Source organism: Tachyglossus aculeatus, chromosome Y2 (genome assembly GCF_015852505.1).
Source record: "Tachyglossus aculeatus isolate mTacAcu1 chromosome Y2, mTacAcu1.pri, whole genome shotgun sequence".
Classification (NCBI taxonomy): Eukaryota; Metazoa; Chordata; class Mammalia; order Monotremata; family Tachyglossidae; genus Tachyglossus; species Tachyglossus aculeatus.
In genome coordinates this window covers 1,931,821-1,953,278 of record NC_052094.1, presented here as the reverse complement: position 1 = coordinate 1,953,278, position 21,458 = coordinate 1,931,821, and positions in this window count along the sequence as shown.

Genomic DNA, 21,458 nt, shown 5'->3' with positions numbered 1-21,458 from the left:
GGGAGGAGGGGGAGGGGGAGGATGGGGAGAGGAAGGAGGGGGCTCAGTCTGGGAAGGCCTTCTGGAGGAGATGAGCTCTCAGTAGGGCTTTGAAGGGAGGAAGAGGCTCCCTTAAGCACTTACTATGTGAAGAGCACTGTTCTAAGCACTGGGGAGGTTACAGGGTGATCAGGTTGTCCCACGGGGGGCTTCCAGTCTTCACCCCCATTTTACAGATGAGGGAACTGAGGCCCAGAGAAGTTAAGTGACTTGCCCAAAGTCACACCGCTGACAATTGGTGGAGCCGGGATTTGAACCCATGACCTGTGACTCCAAAGCCCGTGCTCTTTCCATTCAGTCCAAGACTGAACTCCTTGTCTTCCTTCCCAAACCCTGCCCTCTCCCTGACTTTCCCATCACTGTTGACGGCACTACCATCCTTCCCGTCTCACAAGCCCGCAACCTTGGTGTCATCCTCAACTCTGCTCTCTTGTTCACCCCTCACATCCAAGCCGTCACCAAAACCTACCGGTCTCACCTCCACAACATTGCCAAGATCCGCCCTTTCCTCTCCATCCAACCGCTACCCTGCTCCTTCACGCTCTCATCCTGTCCCATCTGGATTACTGTATCAGCCTCCTCTTTGATCTCCCATCCTACTGTCTCTCCCCTCTTCAATCCATACTTCATGCTGCTGCCCGGATTGTCTTTGTCCAGAAACGCTCTGGGCACGTTACTCCCCTCCTCAGAAATCTCCAGTGGCTACCAATCAACCTATGCATCAGGCAGAAACTCCTCACCCTCAGCTTCAAGGCTCTCCATCACCTCGCCCCCTCCTACCTCACCTCCCTTCTCTCCTTCTACAGCCCAGCCTGCACCCTCCGCTCCTCTGCCGCTAAACTCCTCACCGTGCCTCGTTCCCGCCTGTCCCGCCATCGACCCCCGGCCCACGTCATCCCCCTGGCCTGGAATGCCCTTCCTCTGCACATCCGCCAAACTAGCTCTCTTCCTCCCTTCAAGGCCCTACTGAGAGCTCACCTCCTCCAGGAGGCCTTCTCAGACTGAGCCCCCTCCTTCCTCTCCCCCTCGCCCCCCTCCATCCCCCCTTCTTACCTCCTTCCCTTCCCCATAGCACCTGTATATATGTATATATGTTTGTACATATTTATTACTGTATTTATTAATTTATTTATTTTACTTGTACATATCTATTCTATTTATTTTATTTTGTTAATATGTTTGGTATTGTTCTCTGTCTCCCCCTTCTAGACTGTGAGCCCACTGTTGGGTAGGGACTGTCTCTATATGTTGCCAACTTGTACTTCCCAAGCACTTAGTACAGTGCTCTGCACACAGTAAGCGCTCCATAAATACGATTGATTGATTGATTGATTGATTGAGCCAAGCTGCTTCTCTGCATATCTATCTATCTATATATGAAGCAGCATGGCCTAGTGGCTAGAACACGAGCCTGGGAATCAGAAGGTCATGGGTTCTAATTCCAACTCTGCCACCTGTCTGCTGTGTGACTTTGGGCAAATCACTTCTCTAGGCCTCACTTACCTATCTGTAAAATGGGTATTGAGACTGTGAGCCCCAAGTGGGATTTGGGGGATGGGGACTGTGTCCAACCCGATTTGGTTGTATCCACCCCAGCACTTAGTACAGTGCCTCTCACAAGGTAAGCGCTTAACTAGGCTGTAAGCCCGTTGTTGGGTAGGGACTGTCTCTATCTGTTGCCAAATTTCACTTTCCAAGCGCTCAATCCAGTGCTCTGCACACAGTAAGCACTCAATTAATATGATTGAATGAATGAAATGCCATTATTATTATTATCATTATTATCACCTAGCATTAAGTTTGCAGAAAGAGCACGGGACTCAGGCAACCTAGGTTCTAATCCCCACTCTGCCACTTGCCTGCTGGGTCACCTTGCACAAATCGCTTAATTTAATAATGATCGTGGCATTTGTTAAGCGCTCACTATGTGCCAGACACTTTACTAAGCACTGGGGTGGAATCAAGCAAATAGGGTTTGGACCTAGTCCCTGCCATTTATTCATTCAGTCCTATTTATTGAGTTCTTATTGTGTGCAGATAACTATACTAAGCTCTTGGGAAAGTACAATACAGCAATAAAGAGAGACAATCCCAGCTCACAACGAGCTCACAGTCTAGAATCCACGTGGGGTTCACAGTCTCAATCCCTGTTTTACAGATAAAGGAACTGAGGCATTGAGAAGTGAAGTCACTTATCCAAGGTCACACAGCAGAGAAGTGGTGGAGCTGGAATTCAAACCCATGACCTTCTGACTCTCAAGCCTGTTCTCTATCCATTATACCGTGCTTCTCTGGGCCTCAGTTTCCTCAACTGTCAAACGGGGATTAAATACCAGTTCTCCCCTCCCCTTTAGATTGGGAGGCCCCTGTGGAACAGAGACTGTCATGTCCAATCTGAATATCTTGTATTTCCCCCAGCATTTAGCACAGTGCTTGACTTAACGAATATTACACTTAACAAATACTATAATTATTAAAATGAGTGATTTCGTTGTCCATTGCAGTGCATCAAAATTCCAGTTCTCCAGGGAGTTTAAGACTCTCATTAATCTGCGTCATTCTCTATGGACCCTTTTCACTTAGTTCCCTCTCCCTTACCCTGCTCCCCAAGATTGAACAGTCTTGGCCTGACTCCTCTAGGCAGCTCAGATTTTCTGCACCCAGGGTATGACTTAGAGGGCAGGGATCTTGCCAATGATCTTGCCATGCTTAGCATCAGCCTTGTTTCTCATATTTTTTTGTTTTCATCTTTATGTGTCTTTCTCACCCCCCTTCACCATCTTACGCTTAGACTCTGAACCTTCCGAGGACAAGGGACCATATCTAAATCTCATTGCTTTCCGTTTGTGTCCCAGCCCTGAGTAAAGTGCTTTGCACGCAATAGATGCTGAATAAAGACCCTTACTACTGCTACTGGCTTTGGACTTTGACTGGGTGGGGAGAAGGGGGCAGGAAAGACCTAGGAAGTCAACACCCTTCTCCCATCTTTCACCACCCTATCCAGGTTTCAAAAGGGGAGGGGGGAAGGTGTGTGTATATGTGTTTGTGTAAGTGTGTGTGTGCACATGCATGGTGTCTAGGTGTGGGGGAGAAGGGGCACACAAAGCTCATTCCCCAGAAGAGCAGTGGATGGAGGTAGTGTCAACTGGAGAGCAGCAGGAGAAATGAACGAGGGGAGGCTTTGGAGATGTGAAAGCCTCAGGCACCAAATCTAGGTGAAGATCAATCAATCAATCAATCAATCGTATTTATTGAGCGCTTACTATGTGCAGAGCACTGTACTAAGCGCTTGGGAAGTACAAATTGGCATCACATAGAGACAGTCCCTACCCAACAGTGGGCTCACAGTCTAAAAGGGGGAGACAGAGAACAGAACCAAACATACCAACAAAATAAAATAAGTAGGATAGAAATGTACAAGTAAAATAAATAAATAAATAAATAAATAGAGTAATAAATATGTACAACCATATATACATATATACAGGTGCTGTGGGGAAGGGAAGGAGGTAAGACGGGGGGATGGAGAGGGGGACGAGGGGAGAGGAAAGAAGGGGCTCAGTCTGGGAAGGCCTCCTGGAGGAGGTGAGCTCTCAGCAGAGCTCTCAGCAGAGATAGATGCAATTATTACTTGAAAATGTTATTCTGAAGATAGTATCATTTATATAGAGCCTATCATTCCTTAAGTGATGTACAGTGCAGTAGGCTGATATCTAGCCTACATCCCCATTCCCAAAAGACATTTGTGTTTTTCTCTTGCAACCAAAAGTGATTCCAGGCTTTTGAGTGGAACTGATGTTATGAAACTAGAAAATTTATCTTTCAATTTGGGATTGTCAAGCTGGATTGATGGGTATTGGGAGTCACAGTCTTAGAGGAGTTCCATTCAAAATCCAGGGGAGTTTATTTGGTTGGTTTGTTTATTTGTTTGGGTTTTTCTGCCTACAGAAGAGGAGTACAAAGAGCTCAGTTATAGACCGCACATTTGTTGAAGATGTTGTGTGCTTCTTATGGGTAGGGATCATGTCTACCAACTCTATTGTACTGTACAATCCCAAGCACTTAGTACAGTGTTCTGCTCACAAAAAGGGCTCAGTAAATACCACTGATTGATCAAGTGAACAAGGAAGATTCAGACTGGACAATGTGAGTTTTCAAAGGAAGGTGTTAGAATCCTCTGTTCCAGGCTTTTGAGATGGAAATAACGTTTTTAAAGCCTTTCGCTCTTCTCCCATGTAGCCACAGTAACCCCAGCAAGAGCGGGGCCATATGACTCCACGAGCTGAGCCACCTGTCACCCAAAACACGACATCGTTCCTGACTGCTCAGAAGCAGTTTTGTCTCAGCCCTAAGCCCATAACAATGTGTATCCAGAAGGTTAATCTCAGCCCACGCCAGCATGGGATAAACATAATGGTGGGTTGAAAAAAATCACGGATTTCGGCCCGTGTCATTCATTCATTCATTCAATCGTATTTACTGAGTGCTTACTACGTGCAGAGCACTGTACTAAGCGCTTGGGAAGTACAAGTCAAGTACAAGTGTCCCGATGGCACCAGTGAAAGCTGACATGCTAGCCACATGACCTTTTCGGGGACTTGTTGTTTGCATTTTTGGTTTACAGTTCATCATGGCAGAACAGAAAAACATTATGCTGACCTTAGATATGCAGTACATTTTGTTACAAAGCTACCTCCTCAGACAGCCCTGATGACCCCCCAGGGAAATATCCGGTTGGAGGGGGAGGAGGGAAGAAAGGACACACTGGTGACCAAAAGCTTGAAGTCCAGTCAGTGGTCTATGAGGAAGGTAGATGTGCTGATGGTGAGGGTTGGTGAAAACCACGCTGGTAGCAGGTACCAAAACTGTGAGTCTTGATTGCAAGCCCACCCTACTACTAACAGGTTGCTCTTTCAATCAGTCATATTTATTGACCTCTTACTGTGTGCAGAGCACTGAACTAAGCATTTGAGAGAGTACAATGCAACAGAGTTGGTAGACACGCTCCCTGCCCACAAGGAGCTTGCAGTCTAGAGAAGCAACATGGCCTAGTGGAAAGATCACAGGCCTGGGGGTCAGAAAGACCTGGGTTTTAATCCCAGCTCTGCCAATTCCTTACTTTGTGACCTTGGGCAAATCGCTTCATTTCTCTGTACCTCAGCTTCCTCCACTGTAAAACTGGACTTTAAACCAGTGAGCCCCATTTGGGACACGGGGACTGTGTCCAACCTAATTAACTTGTACTGACCTCAGCGCTTATAACACTGACACATAGTAAGTGCTTAACAAGTATCATTAATAATAAAAAAAATAGAGGGATTTAGCTAATCTACAGTCTAGTTCTTTGATACTGAGTTTGCCCCATGCCAATTCTGGCAAAAACATTCAACCATAGATTTATCTTCAGAAATGTTCAAAGTCATGTGGAGATGTGTCATTGTGCAGATGGAAGTTCAGATCATGAAATTAGGAATCAAGTTACAGAGTTTGGTTTGAACAGATTCACTCAGTCAGTATATCTCAGGATGCTGTGTCGGTGTTTTGGATTTATTATTATTAAAATAAACGTGATCAGTACCATAATAATTGAAAAATGTTGCTGGTGGCAGGGGGCCTTTTTACTTTCCTGTTGCTGCTATGTGGAGGCAGCTGGATGTATTAATTGAAAGGAATTAGGAAAACTAAACAGGAAGGAAGAAGATCCTAGTATTCTTTATGAATCTGTTCAGGAAATCCAATCAATAAAGACATCACCATTGTTGACAGAAGATTGCTCAATTGATTGTCTCATTTTACATATCAATTCAGAAGAAAATACAAGCCTTTTCCAACGTAGTTTTGGTTTTTGGGGGGATAATGAAGTATTGTTATAAGTCAGTGATCTGCTGAAAGGCTGTCAGCCCATTCTGGGAAACAGGAAGTCTTCATGATAAGGAACACTAAACAGCAAGTTGTTATAGGGGTGACAAAGATGTCTCAAGCAAAAGATTGCCAGTGTCAAGGGAAACTTCATTATCTAGGGAGTTTGTTGTAAAGGGGTTTTATACTGGGAGTGTTCACTTGGTGTACGGTCAGAAGTGTCAAAAATTTTTCTCTGCCAAGTTAATTCTAGGAGAAGTAAGGATTCACGTCCTTTATGCTGAGATTCAGCATTCTTGGTCTGCCATCAACTGTTATAAAACACATGGAGAGGAACAGCATCTTTCTCTGTAGTAGAAAAAATGTTTCTTAGCATCTTACAGGTGTAGCGTCAATTCTTAAGCATGTCACAAATCATATTAATCATTAGTAGAGTGAGAATTCCTATTACTCTTTAACTTCTCTTGCTCTTGGTTGAGGAATCATTTTCAAAGTTGATATTATTCACAAGTTGTACTGAACTGTGATTCAGGATCCTCCTATTTACTTAGAGATCCACAGGTAAAATGTGTAGAAGGTAGCTTATGGGTTTGGGGTATTTGATATTTGCCCCTCCTTCAGCCCCACAAGACATGTGCAGGCCTATGAATTATATATTATAAATTATTTATTTATATTAATGTCTGTCTCCTTCTCTAGACTGTAAGCTTGTTGTGGGCAGGGCATGTGTCTACCAACACTATTGTACTGAATTCCGCGCTTAGTACAATGCTGTGTACACACTCAGTGCTCAATAAATAGGACTGACTGATTATATGGTAGTCTCCCAAATGTTTAGTGCAGTGATCTGCTCACACTAAGTGCTCAACAAATAGCATAGACTGATTGATAATAGTGTATTCTCCGAAGCACTTAGTACAGTGCTCTGCACACAGTAAGCACTCAATAAATACGAATGATTGATTGATAACTGGGTTGTTGGTGATTAGTACATTTAGGATCTAAATTGTGGCCAAAGCCATTGAGGAGACAGAGGAGGAGGAGAAAAAGGATGAAGGAGAAACAGATTTGCCCTCCCGACTCCTTGCATCCTGTTTCTCCTTCACCCCTCCAGCCCAACCCTATTTAGTTGTGTTAGAACCTCGGAAATATTAATGATGGAGTTACCTTTTTGATTCACAGATGCTTTCAACTAAGCACAGGCTGTTTTGGCAAATAATATGTTTGTTAATTTTAGGATACAAACAGCCTTTTGAGGATGTTGGAATAATTAGGGTGGAGAAGATAGTGACTTTTTAAAGAACTGGATGGGGGTACTACTTAGAAGGTTTACAACAGAAAGTAAATCTTGTGCTCAAATGAGAGGGAAATATGGATGTGAGGATGTTGTTTTTCCCAAAATAAGCTTAGATGAATTGGGGGAAATGCCAATCCTCTATTGTGGAAAATATTTTGGGATCTTTGGTTGTTTCTACAAAACAATTCTGTCTGTATTTCCCCACTCCTCAAGAACCTCCAGGGGTTGCCCATCCACCTTTGCATTAAGCAGAAACTCCTTACCATAAGCTTTAAAGCATTCAATCACCTTGTCCCCTTCTACCTCACCTCAGTACTCTCCAATTACAACCCACCCTGAACACTTGGCTCCTCTAATGCCAACCTACTCACTGTACCTCCATCTCTTCTATCTCACTGATGACCTCTCACCTACCTCCTGCCTCTAGCCTGGAACATCCTCCCTCTTCATACACGACAGACAATCACTCTCCCCACCTTCAAAGCCTTATTTTGAAGGCACAGTCCCTCCAAGAGGCCCTCCCTGACTAACCTCATTTCCTCTTCTCCCACTCCCTTCTTCATTGCCTTTGCACTTGGATTTGTGCCCTTTATTCACCCCTTCCTCAGCCTCATGGCAGTTATGTACATATCCCCAATCTAATCTATATTAATGTCTGTCTCCTCCTCTAGACTACAAGCTCATTGTAGATAGGGACCATGTCTACCAACTCTGTTGTATTGTACTCTGTCAAGTGCTTAGTACAGTGCTCTGCACACACTGAGTGCTCAATAAATATGATTGATTGATTAATTGATTGACCATAAGGAGCTATAACAAGGGTGAGTAATTATATGAAGAGTAATCATATAGAAGCAACGTGGTTCAGTGGAAAGAGCCTGGGCTTGGGAGTCAGAGTTTATGGGTTCAAATTCCAGCTCTGCCGCTTGTCAGCTGTGTGACTTTAGGCAAATCACTCAACTTCTCTGTGTCTCAGTTACCTCATCTGTAAAATGGGGATTAAGACTGTGAGCCCCCCGGGGACAACCTGATCACCTTGTATCCTCCACCAGCATGTAGAACAGTGCTTTGCACATAGTAAGTGCTTAACAAATGCCATCATAATTATTATATTATATGACATAAATACTCTCTAAACTGTAAACTCATTGTGGGCAGGGAAAATGGCTACCAACTCTATTGTATTGTACTCTCCCAAGTGTGTAGTATAGGGCTCTGCACAGAGTAAGTGTTCAATAAATACCATGGATTGACACTGAATTCTGGGGTGGTGGGTTGGGGGGTGGGGGTGCAGAATAAACTTGCTCCTCCTGTACACTAAAGTAAGAGCAGAAGTGTGTGAAAGGCAGAAGCTACCACCTTTCACCTATTGGGTCTTCAAACCTAGCCAGCCGTAGATGCAAATATCAACCTTGGCAGGGAACAGTATCAAGAACAGTCTGGTACTCAAGTTTACTGATTGTATTCGCATTAGGGTGAGCCACTAGGGAAAGAAGTCCATCTGTTTCTAAAAATAAACTGGTGGGGGAGATGATCAGTATAGTTGTATTTTGTCCACTCAATCCATAGCCCCCCCTCTCCCCTCCTTAGAGACAGGGACCATTTCCTTCTGAGTATTCTCTCCCAGTGCTTAGTACAGTGCTCGTGCACACAGCAAGCACTTAATAAGTACTGTTACCATGAATACAGTTTTGCCTCAGCTGGAATCCACATCATATTTATAAAATACCTTTACAGTGGCAGGGCTTGTTTTTAGGTAGAATGATTACTGCCAGTGACGTCCTGGAATGAAGGCAACATTGAAGCAGTGCTCCAACCAAACAACTCTCCTGAGTAGGGCATGTGAGCAGAATGAACGACAAAAGGATGCTAAGCAGCTGTTGAATAGTCATCTACTAGGGGCCAGAGGCAAGCCAGGAGGCCTGAATAGACAATACAAAGACACAGTGAAAGAAGTCTCAAATAATCACGATATAACAGTGGGCTGGAGACTACTGCAGCAGGCAGACAAGCTGGCGAGCAGCTGGTGGGAAAGGGGTTCTTTTCCTTGAGCAAAAACTTCATGAGGATCAGGACAGCGATCTCCTGAAGAGGTACATATCAAGACGATACCGAGATAACCGAGATGGGGGTTTGGAAGCATAAACAGGCCTTGTATGAGACAAAACCATTAATGCAACAAGAGTCTAAATTGAAGTACAAATAATTTAGCAGGGATGTATTGATCACCCTTCAAACACACTTGCACCCGTGGATAGGATTGTTATTGTGAGTAGTGACACCTTTGAAAATGAAGGACAGCTGGCTGAAAAATATATTTATAGTTAGATTACATAGTTTAATTGAAAAGGCTACTGAAAATTCAATTTGCTTTTAAAACTTTTAAAGCATCAGGGAGTACAGATTTATCTCACTGAACAAGGATAAGACTTAACAAGAACTCAGCTGATGTTAATAAAAAAGTTAAAAGCCATCTGGGCCATTAAGATCAGCGGAGGAGCATTTTGGAAGCCTTGGTTTGGAATTGCTAAGCCAGATATTAAATGGCATACAACAGAAGCAAATCAATCAATCAATCAATCAATCAATCGTATTTATTGAGCGCTTACTATGTGCAGAGCACTGTACTAAGCGCTTGGGAAGTACAAATTGGCAACACATAGAGACAGTCCCTACCCAACAGTGGGCTCACAGTCTAAAAGCTAAATAATTAAAAAAAAATCAAAGCTAAATAATTTAAAATGGAAAAGAAATTGATTTGATGGCAAGCTCTGATGAACAAAAAAATGTCATGCTGTTAGGTATTTTTTCCCTCTCAGAGACAGAAAAGAATACAGATACTTCTTTCAGCTTGTATCAAAAAGATAAAAAAGATGAAACCCTATGAAATTCTTCTAAGCTATATAGTCAGAGACATTATATTAGAACACTGTGTAGAAAACCTCTTTTATGTGCAATTCAGGGAGTAATCAGAGGTGTGTAAGGAAGACACCAACAAAGGCATATTCTCCACCTTGTTGAGGTAAAGCTCTTGGTTGAATAAAAATGGGGGAGGAGTAAAATCTAGAATCCACTACAGCCCTAGCAAGGCTCCCGAAATGCAGAAAATAATTCAAAATGCTAAATTTATTCTTAAAATTGGATTTGACAGTTGAAAAAAAGATTTCAATGTAGGCCTATTTTGCTGGAGTGTGGGAATTTTTTTATTATTATTTTAAAAAGCACACCCACATTCTGCCTACTTCTGTCTATGCCAAGCCATCCTGAAACTGCCAACTTCTCATTGCTTTGGGGAAGTTTTTTCGAAGGCTTCATCCTTGCTGCAGAATACCATATAGAAACAGCCTTGATTTGAAAATATCTGGACTCTTCCAAATTAGTTACTTGCCTAGTCCTTCCTGAATGTCATCAGAAGGAATATTTAGCCCAGGGAGACAGTGCTTCTGAATTCAAATACGGAAGAAAATGTTAAATGACCCAACTCTGCCCTGAATTTGTGATTTCAAATGGGCCAAATGTTCCAAGGCTCAGTTACAAGAACAGGTGACATTTAATGTTCCAAAGAAAAATGTGATGGGGTATATCATTTTCTAGTAAGTCAAGCGGAAGGTGAGCTAAAATGTAAATGAGATAAGGAGAGAACTGAAATCAAAACAAGATGAAATTGTTATTGCATTTTAGCAGATAGCTTTCAAATCTGCCCCACTGGCAACACTTCAACAAGAAAACTTCTTTGGAGGCCTGTACCTTCCCTTAAACTTTAATTAGGTCTCTTAGGAAAACTTTCTCTTTTCAAAGCCATTGCACAACAAAGGCCTCATTTAATCCCCCTTCAGGGAGAGGCAAGGATTGCTACCCCAATTTACAGATTAAGTCAACATCAAATGGAAAGGCAAAATAACAGACCAATGAAGTTCTGGAGCCAGCATCTCCAAGTTTTACTCACCTTATCAGAGCTACACACTTGAAGAGAAGGAGTGACTGCAGGATACCCAACCAGTTGCTGTTACGGATAACTGAAGTTGGGAAACTGAGAGCAAGGCGGGCAGAGGAAAGGAGTGACAGCAGGATACCCAACCAATTGCTGTATGAAGTTGGGGAACTGGCAGCCAGGAGGGCAGAGGAAGCTTTTTAAGGACATAGTGAAACCAAACAGCAGGAAATGCTAGAAACTGGCTGAAGGCTGGGGGCCAATTGCTGTGAATAGACAGGCGCGGCACACCACTATCAAAAAAAGAGTTGCTCTTTTTGAGCAAAATCTTCTTAAGGAACGAGAGACAAGGAGGCCAAAGAGGCCAAAGGGAAAAGATTGCCACAAACATTAAACATAACAAAACAACAAGAAAGGCCTGGTGGGAAAGAGCACAGGCTTGAGAGTCAGAGGACCTGGGTTCTAATCCAGGCTCCGCCAATTGCTTGCTGTGTGACCTTGGGCAAGTCATTTCACTTCTGTGCCTCAGTTCTCAACTGTAAAATGAGAATGAAATCCTACTCCCTGCTACTTAGACTGTGAGCCCCGCATGGGACAGAGACTGTGTCCAACCTGATTATCTTGTACCTACACCAGTGATTAAAACAGTGTTTGCCACATAATAAGTGCTTAACAAATGTAACAATAATAAGAACAACAAGGGACATCATTTTTTATGTGCAACGTGATCTCAAATTGGCCTCTTCAGTTATATGCACTCACAGGTGAACTTCACCATCAGAGGGTCTTCTTGGAGTTTGAAGGACTATATGTATTATATAGGCAGGTGAGGAAACAAGTGAAAAATGGTGGAGCTACTTGTCTGAGGCTTACTGAGATCACAATAGCTTGCTGTCAGAACTGGAACCAGAACTTGAACTCCCAGACTCATCAGTCAATCTGCAGTATTTATTGAGCGCTTACCATGTGCAGAACACTGTATCAAACAAGAGAGTGGGTTGACATTTTCCCTGGCCACAAAAAGCTTACAATCTAGATTCAATTTTAGAGTCTCACACCCTTTGCAGCAGCCCATTCTCCTACTCATTTTTTTTTCCTCCTCCCTCACCCTCCCAAATGTCATCCCCCCCGCCACACTTATTAGTTATCTGGTCAGTCCTCAATCTCAATCTCATTTTCCTCACCCACCTCTGTGCCCCAGTAGCCACAAAGCAGAAAGATATGTGGGGTTGTCAGTGGCTTCAGAAAGCAGCACTGTACCTTCACAGGGAACATGATGCAATTTTTCTGCCAATTTGGCCCATTTGAAATCACAAATTCAGGGCAGAGTTGGGTCATTTAACATTTTCTTCCGTATTTGAATTCAGAAGCACTGTCTCCCTGGGCTAAATATTCCTTCTGATGACATTCAGGAAGGACTAGGCAAGTAACTAATTTGGAAGAGTCCAGATATTTTCAAATCAAGGCTGTTTCTATATGGTATTCTGCAGCAAGGATGAAGCCTTCGAAAAAACTTCCCCAAAGCAATGAGAAGTTGGCAGTTTCAGGATGGCTTGGCATAGACAGAAGTAGGCAGAATGTGGGTGTGCTTTTTAAAATAATAATAAAAAAATTCCCACACTCCAGCAAAATAGGCCTACATTGAAATCTTTTTTTCAACTGTCAAATCCAATTTTAAGAATAAATTTAGCATTTTGAATTATTTTCTGCATTTCGGGAGCCTTGCTAGGGCTGTAGTGGATTCTAGATTTTACTCCTCCCCCATTTTTATTCAACCAAGAGCTTTACCTCAACAAGGTGGAGAATATGCCTTTGTTGGTGTCTTCCTTACACACCTCTGATTACTCCCTGAATTGCACATAAAAGAGGTTTTCTACACAGTGTTCTAATATAATGTCTCTGACTATATAGCTTAGAAGAATTTCATAGGGTTTCATCTTTTTTATCTTTTTGATACAAGCTGAAAGAAGTATCTGTATTCTTTTCTGTCTCTGAGAGGGAAAAAATACCTAACAGCATGACATTTTTTTGTTCATCAGAGCTTGCCATCAAATCAATTTCTTTTCCATTTTAAATTATTTAGCTTTGATTTTTTTTTAATTATTTAGCTTTTAGACTGTGAGCCCACTGTTGGGTAGGGACTGTCTCTATGTGTTGCCAATTTGTACTTCCCAAGCGCTTAGTACAGTGCTCTGCACATAGTAAGCGCTCAATAAATACGATTGATTGATTGATTGATTGATTGATTTGCTTCTGTTGTATGCCATTTAATATCTGGCTTAGCAATTCCAAACCAAGGCTTCCAAAATGCTCCTCCGCTGATCTTAATGGCCCAGATGGCTTTTAACTTTTTTATTAACATCAGCTGAGTTCTTGTTAAGTCTTATCCTTGTTCAGTGAGATAAATCTGTACTCCCTGATGCTTTAAAAGTTTTAAAAGCAAATTGAATTTTCAGTAGCCTTTTCAATTAAACTATGTAATCTAACTATAAATATATTTTTCAGCCAGCTGTCCTTCATTTTCAAAGGTGTCACTACTCACAATAACAATCCTATCCACGGGTGCAAGTGTGTTTGAAGGGTGATCAATACATCCCTGCTAAATTATTTGTACTTCAATTTAGACTCTTGTTGCATTAATGGTTTTGTCTCATACAAGGCCTGTTTATGCTTCCAAACCCCCATCTCGGTTATCTCGGTATCGTCTTGATATGTACCTCTTCAGGAGATCGCTGTCCTGATCCTCATGAAGTTTTTGCTCAAGGAAAAGAACCCCTTTCCCACCAGCTGCTCGCCAGCTTGTCTGCCTGCTGCAGTAGTCTCCAGCCCACTGTTATATCGTGATTATTTGAGACTTCTTTCACTGTGTCTTTGTATTGTCTATTCAGGCCTCCTGGCTTGCCTCTGGCCCCTAGTAGATGACTATTCAACAGCTGCTTAGCATCCTTTTGTCGTTCATTCTGCTCACATGCCCTACTCAGGAGAGTTGTTTGGTTGGAGCACTGCTTCAATGTTGCCTTCATTCCAGGACGTCACTGGCAGTAATCATTCTACCTAAAAACAAGCCCTGCCACTGTAAAGGTATTTTATAAATATGATGTGGATTCCAGCTGAGGCAAAACTGTATTCATGGTAACAGTACTTATTAAGTGCTTGCTGTGTGCACGAGCACTGTACTAAGCACTGGGAGAGAATACTCAGAAGGAAATGGTCCCTGTCTCTAAGGAGGGGAGAGGGGGGCTATGGATTGAGTGGACAAAATACAACTATACTGATCATCTCCCCCACCAGTTTATTTTTAGAAACAGATGGACTTCTTTCCCTAGTGGCTCACCCTAATGCGAATACAATCAGTAAACTTGAGTACCAGACTGTTCTTGATACTGTTCCCTGCCAAGGTTGATATTTGCATCTACGGCTGGCTAGGTTTGAAGACCCAATAGGTGAAAGGTGGTAGCTTCTGCCTTTCACACACTTCTGCTCTTACTTTAGTGTACAGGAGGAGCAAGTTTATTCTGCACCCCCACCCCCCAACCCACCACCCCAGAATTCAGTGTCAATCCATGGTATTTATTGAACACTTACTCTGTGCAGAGCCCTATACTACACACTTGGGAGAGTACAATACAATAGAGTTGGTAGCCATTTTCCCTGCCCACAATGAGTTTACAGTTTAGAGAGTATTTATGTCATATAATATAATAATTATGATGGCATTTGTTAAGCACTTACTATGTGCAAAGCACTGTTCTACATGCTGGTGGAGGATACAAGGTGATCAGGTTGTCCCCGGGGGGCTCACAGTCTTAATCCCCATTTTACAGATGAGGTAACTGAGACACAGAGAAGTTGAGTGATTTGCCTAAAGTCACACAGCTGACAAGCGGCAGAGCTGGAATTTGAACCCATAAACTCTGACTCCCAAGCCCAGGCTCTTTCCACTGAACCACGTTGCTTCTATATGATTACTCTTCATATAATTACTCACCCTTGTTATAGCTCCTTATGGTCAATCAATTAATCAATCAATCATATTTATTGAGCACTCAGTGTGTGCAGAGCACTGTACTAAGCACTTGACAGAGTACAATACAACAGAGTTGGTAGACATGGTCCCTATCTACAATGAGCTTGTAGTCTAGAGGAGGAGACAGACATTAATATAGATTAGATTGGGGATATGTACATAACTGCCATGAGGCTGAGGAAGGGGTGAATAAAGGGCACAAATCCAAGTGCAAAGGCAATGAAGAAGGGAGTGGGAGAAGAGGAAATGAGGTTAGTCAGGGAGGGCCTCTTGGAGGGACTGTGCCTTCAAAATAAGGCTTTGAAGGTGGGGAGAGTGATTGTCTGTCGTGTATGAAGAGGGAGGATGTTCCAGGCTAGAGGCAGGAGGTAGGTGAGAGGTCATCAGTGAGATAGAAGAGATGGAGGTACAGTGAGTAGGTTGGCATTAGAGGAGCCAAGTGTTCAGGGTGGGTTGTAATTGGAGAGTACTGAGGTGAGGTAGAAGGGGACAAGGTGATTGAATGCTTTAAAGCTTATGGTAAGGAGTTTCTGCTTAATGCAAAGGTGGATGGGCAACCCCTGGAGGTTCTTGAGGAGTGGGGAAATACAGACAGAATTGTTTTGTAGAAACAACCAAAGATCCCAAAATATTTTCCACAATAGAGGATTGGCATTTCCCCCAATTCATCTAAGCTTATTTTGGGAAAAACAACATCCTCACATCCATATTTCCCTCTCATTTGAGCACAAGATTTACTTTCTGTTGTAAACCTTCTAAGTAGTACCCCCATCCAGTTCTTTAAAAAGTCACTATCTTCTCCACCCTAATTATTCCAACATCCTCAAAAGGCTGTTTGTATCCTAAAATTAACAAACATATTATTTGCCAAAACAGCCTGTGCTTAGTTGAAAGCATCTGTGAATCAAAAAGGTAACTCCATCATTAATATTTCCGAGGTTCTAACACAACTAAATAGGGTTGGGCTGGAGGGGTGAAGGAGAAACAGGATGCAAGGAGTCGGGAGGGCAAATCTGTTTCTCCTTCATCCTTTTTTCTCCTCCTCCTCTGTCTCCTCAATGGCTTTGGCCACAATTTAGATCCTAAATGTACTAATCACCAACAACCCAGTTATCAATCAATCATTCGTATTTATTGAGTGCTTACTGTGTGCAGAGCACTGTACTAAGTGCTTCGGAGAATACACTATTATCAATCAGTCTATGCTATTTGTTGAGCACTTAGTGTGAGCAGATCACTGCACTAAACATTTGGGAGACTACCATATAATCAGTCAGTCCTATTTATTGAGCACTGAGTGTGTACACAGCATTGTACTAAGCGCGGAATTCAGTACAATAGTGTTGGTAGACACATGCCCTGCCCACAACAAGCTTACAGTCTAGAGAAGGAGACAGACATTAATATAAATAAATAATTTATAATATATAATTCATAGGCCTGCACATGTCTTGTGGGGCTGAAGGAGGGGCAAATATCAAATACCCCAAACCCATAAGCTACCTTCTACACATTTTACCTGTGGATCTCTAAGTAAATAGGAGGATCCTGAATCACAGTTCAGTACAACTTGTGAATAATATCAACTTTGAAAATGATTCCTCAACCAAGAGCAAGAGAAGTTAAAGAGTAATAGGAATTCTCACTCTACTAATGATTAATATGATTTGTGACATGCTTAAGAATTGACGCTACACCTGTAAGATGCTAAGAAACATTTTTTCTACTACAGAGAAAGATGCTGTTCCTCTCCATGTGTTTTATAACAGTTGATGGCAGACCAAGAATGCTGAATCTCAGCATAAAGGACGTGAATCCTTACTTCTCCTAGAATTAACTTGGCAGAGAAAAATTTTTGACACTTCTGACCGTACACCAAGTGAACACTCCCAGTATAAAACCCCTTTACAACAAACTCCCTAGATAATGAAGTTTCCCTTGACACTGGCAATCTTTTGCTTGAGACATCTTTGTCACCCCTATAACAACTTGCTGTTTAGTGTTCCTTATCATGAAGACTTCCTGTTTCCCAGAATGGGCTGACAGCCTTTCAGCAGATCACTGACTTATAACAATACTTCATTATCCCCCCAAAAACCAAAACTACGTTGGAAAAGGCTTGTATTTTCTTCTGAATTGATATGTAAAATGAGACAATCAATTGAGCAATCTTCTGTCAACAATGGTGATGTCTTTATTGATTGGATTTCCTGAACAGATTCATAAAGAATACTAGGATCTTCTTCCTTCCTGTTTAGTTTTCCTAATTCCTTTCAATTAATACATCCAGCTGCCTCCACATAGCAGCAACAGGAAAGTAAAAAGGCCCCCTGCCACCAGCAACATTTTTCAATTATTATGGTACTGATCACGTTTATTTTAATAATAATAAATCCAAAACACCGACACAGCATCCTGAGATATACTGACTGAGTGAATCTGTTCAAACCAAACTCTGTAACTTGATTCCTAATTTCATGATCTGAACTTCCATCTGCACAATGACACATCTCCACATGACTTTGAACATTTCTGAAGATAAATCTATGGTTGAATGTTTTTGCCAGAATTGGCATGGGGCAAACTCAGTATCAAAGAACTAGACTGTAGATTAGCTAAATCCCTCTATTTTTTTTATTATTAATGATACTTGTTAAGCACTTACTATGTGTCAGTGTTATAAGCGCTGAGGTCAGTACAAGTTAATTAGGTTGGACACAGTCCCCGTGTCCCAAATGGGGCTCACTGGTTTAAAGTCCAGTTTTACAGTGGAGGAAGCTGAGGTACAGAGAAATGAAGCGATTTGCCCAAGGTCACAAAGTAAGGAATTGGCAGAGCTGGGATTAAAACCCAGGTCTTTCTGACCCCCAGGCCTGTGATCTTTCCACTAGGCCATGTTGCTTCTCTAGACTGCAAGCTCCTTGTGGGCAGGGAGCGTGTCTACCAACTCTGTTGCATTGTACTCTCTCAAATGCTTAGTTCAGTGCTCTGCACACAGTAAGAGGTCAATAAATATGACTGATTGAAAGAGCAACCTGTTAGTAGTAGGGTGGGCTTGCAATCAAGACTCACAGTTTTGGTACCTGCTACCAGCGTGGTTTTCACCAACCCTCACCATCAGCACATCTACCTTCCTCATAGACCACTGACTGGACTTCAAGCTTTTGGTCACCAGTGTGTCCTTTCTTCCCTCCTCCCCCTCCAACCGGATATTTCCCTGGGGGGTCATCAGGGCTGTCTGAGGAGGTAGCTTTGTAACAAAATGTACTGCATATCTAAGGTCAGCATAATGTTTTTCTGTTCTGCCATGATGAACTGTAAACCAAAAATGCAAACAACAAGTCCCCGAAAAGGTCATGTGGCTAGCATGTCAGCTTTCACTGGTGCCATCGGGACACTTGTACTTGACTTGTACTTCCCAAGCGCTTAGTACAGTGCTCTGCACGTAGTAAGCACTCAGTAAATACGATTGAATGAATGAATGAATGACACGGGCCGAAATCCGTGATTTTTTTCAACCCACCATTATGTTTATCCCATGCTGGCGTGGGCTGAGATTAACCTTCTGGATACACATTGTTATGGGCTTAGGGCTGAGACAAAACTGCTTCTGAGCAGTCAGGAACGATGTCGTGTTTTGGGTGACAGGTGGCTCAGCTCGTGGAGTCATATGGCCCCGCTCTTGCTGGGGTTACTGTGGCTACATGGGAGAAGAGCGAAAGGCTTTAAAAACGTTATTTCCATCTCAAAAGCCTGGAACAGAGGATTCTAACACCTTCCTTTGAAAACTCACATTGTCCAGTCTGAATCTTCCTTGTTCACTTGATCAATCAGTGGTATTTACTGAGCCCTTTTTGTGAGCAGAACACTGTACTAAGTGCTTGGGATTGTACAGTACAATAGAGTTGGTAGACATGATCCCTACCCATAAGAAGCACACAACATCTTCAACAAATGTGCGGTCTATAACTGAGCTCTTTGTACTCCTCTTCTGTAGGCAGAAAAACCCAAACAAATAAACAAACCAACCAAATAAACTCCCCTGGATTTTGAATGGAACTCCTCTAAGACTGTGACTCCCAATACCCATCAATCCAGCTTGACAATCCCAAATTGAAAGATAAATTTTCTAGTTTCATAACATCAGTTCCACTCAAAAGCCTGGAATCACTTTTGGTTGCAAGAGAAAAACACAAATGTCTTTTGGGAATGGGGATGTAGGCTAGATATCAGCCTACTGCACTGTACATCACTTAAGGAATGATAGGCTCTATATAAATGATACTATCTTCAGAATAACATTTTCAAGTAATAATTGCATCTATCTCTGCTGAGAGCTCTGCTGAGAGCTCACCTCCTCCAGGAGGCCTTCCCAGACTGAGCCCCTTCTTTCCTCTCCCCTCGTCCCCCTCTCCATCCCCCCGTCTTACCTCCTTCCCTTCCCCACAGCACCTGTATATATGTATATATGGTTGTACATATTTATTACTCTATTTATTTATTTATTTATTTATTTTACTTGTACATTTCTATCCTACTTATTTTATTTTGTTGGTATGTTTGGTTCTGTTCTCTGTCTCCCCCTTTTAGACTGTGAGCCCACTGTTGGGTAGGGACTGTCTCTATGTGATGCCAATTTGTACTTCCCAAGCGCTTAGTACAGTGCTCTGCACATAGTAAGCGCTCAATAAATACGATTGATTGATTGATTGATTGATCTTCACCTAGATTTGGTGCCTGAGGCTTTCACATCTCCAAAGCCTCCCCTCGTTCATTTCTCCTGCTGCTCTCCAGTTGACACTACCTCCATCCACTGCTCTTCTGGGGAATGAGCTTTGTGTGCCCCTTCTCCCCCACACCTAGACACCATGCATGTGCACACACACACTTACACAAACACATATACACACACCTTCCCCCCTCCCCTTTTGAAACCTGGATAGGGTGGTGAAAGATGGGAGAAGGGTGTTGACTTCCTAGGTCTTTCCTGCCCCCTTCTCCCCACCCAGTCAAAGTCCAAAGCCAGTAGCAGTAGTAAGGGTCTTTATTCAGCATCTATTGCGTGCAAAGCACTTTACTCAGGGCTGGGACACAAACGGAAAGCAATGAGATTTAGATATGGTCCCTTGTCCTCGGAAGGTTCAGAGTCTAAGCGTAAGATGGTGAAGGGGGGTGAGAAAGACACATAAAGATGAAAACAAAAAAATATGAGAAACAAGGCTGATGCTAAGCATGGCAAGATCATTGGCAAGATCCCTGCCCTCTAAGTCATACCCTGGGTGCAGAAAATCTGAGCTGCCTAGAGGAGTCAGGCCAAGACTGTTCAATCTTGGGGAGCAGGGTAAGGGAGAGGGAACTAAGTGAAAAGGGTCCATAGAGAATGACGCAGATTAATGAGAGTCTTAAACTCCCTGGAGAACTGGAATTTTGATGCACTGCAATGGACAACGAAATCACTCATTTTAATAATTATAGTATTTGTTAAGTGTAATATTCGTTAAGTCAAGCACTGTGCTAAATGCTGGGGGAAATACAAGATATTCAGATTGGACATGACAGTCTCTGTTCCACAGGGGCCTCCCAATCTAAAGGGGAGGGGAGAACTGGTATTTAATCCCCGTTTGACAGTTGAGGAAACTGAGGCCCAGAGAAGCACGGTATAATGGATAGAGAACAGGCTTGAGAGTCAGAAGGTCATGGGTTTGAATTCCAGCTCCACCACTTCTCTGCTGTGTGACCTTGGATAAGTGACTTCACTTCTCAATGCCTCAGTTCCTTTATCTGTAAAACAGGGATTGAGACTGTGAACCCCACGTGGATTCTAGACTGTGAGCTCGTTGTGAGCTGGGATTGTCTCTCTTTATTGCTGTATTGTACTTTCCCAAGAGCTTAGTATAGTTATCTGCACACAATAAGAACTCAATAAATAGGACTGAATGAATAAATGGCAGGGACTAGGTCCAAACCCTATTTGCTTGATTCCACCCCAGTGCTTAGTAAAGTGTCTGGCACATAGTGAGCGCTTAACAAATGCCACGATCATTATTAAATTAAGCGATTTGTGCAAGGTGACCCAGCAGGCAAGTGGCAGAGTGGGGATTAGAACCTAGGTTGCCTGAGTCCCGTGCTCTTTCTGCAAACTTAATGCTAGGTGATAATAATGATAATAATAATAATGGCATTTCATTCATTCAATCATATGATCATAGATGTGATCCCAGTTCACAGGAAGCATATAATCTACAGAAGGAGACAATCTATTAGGGCAGACAGACATCAAATTAAATTCTATCTTCTAATCAATC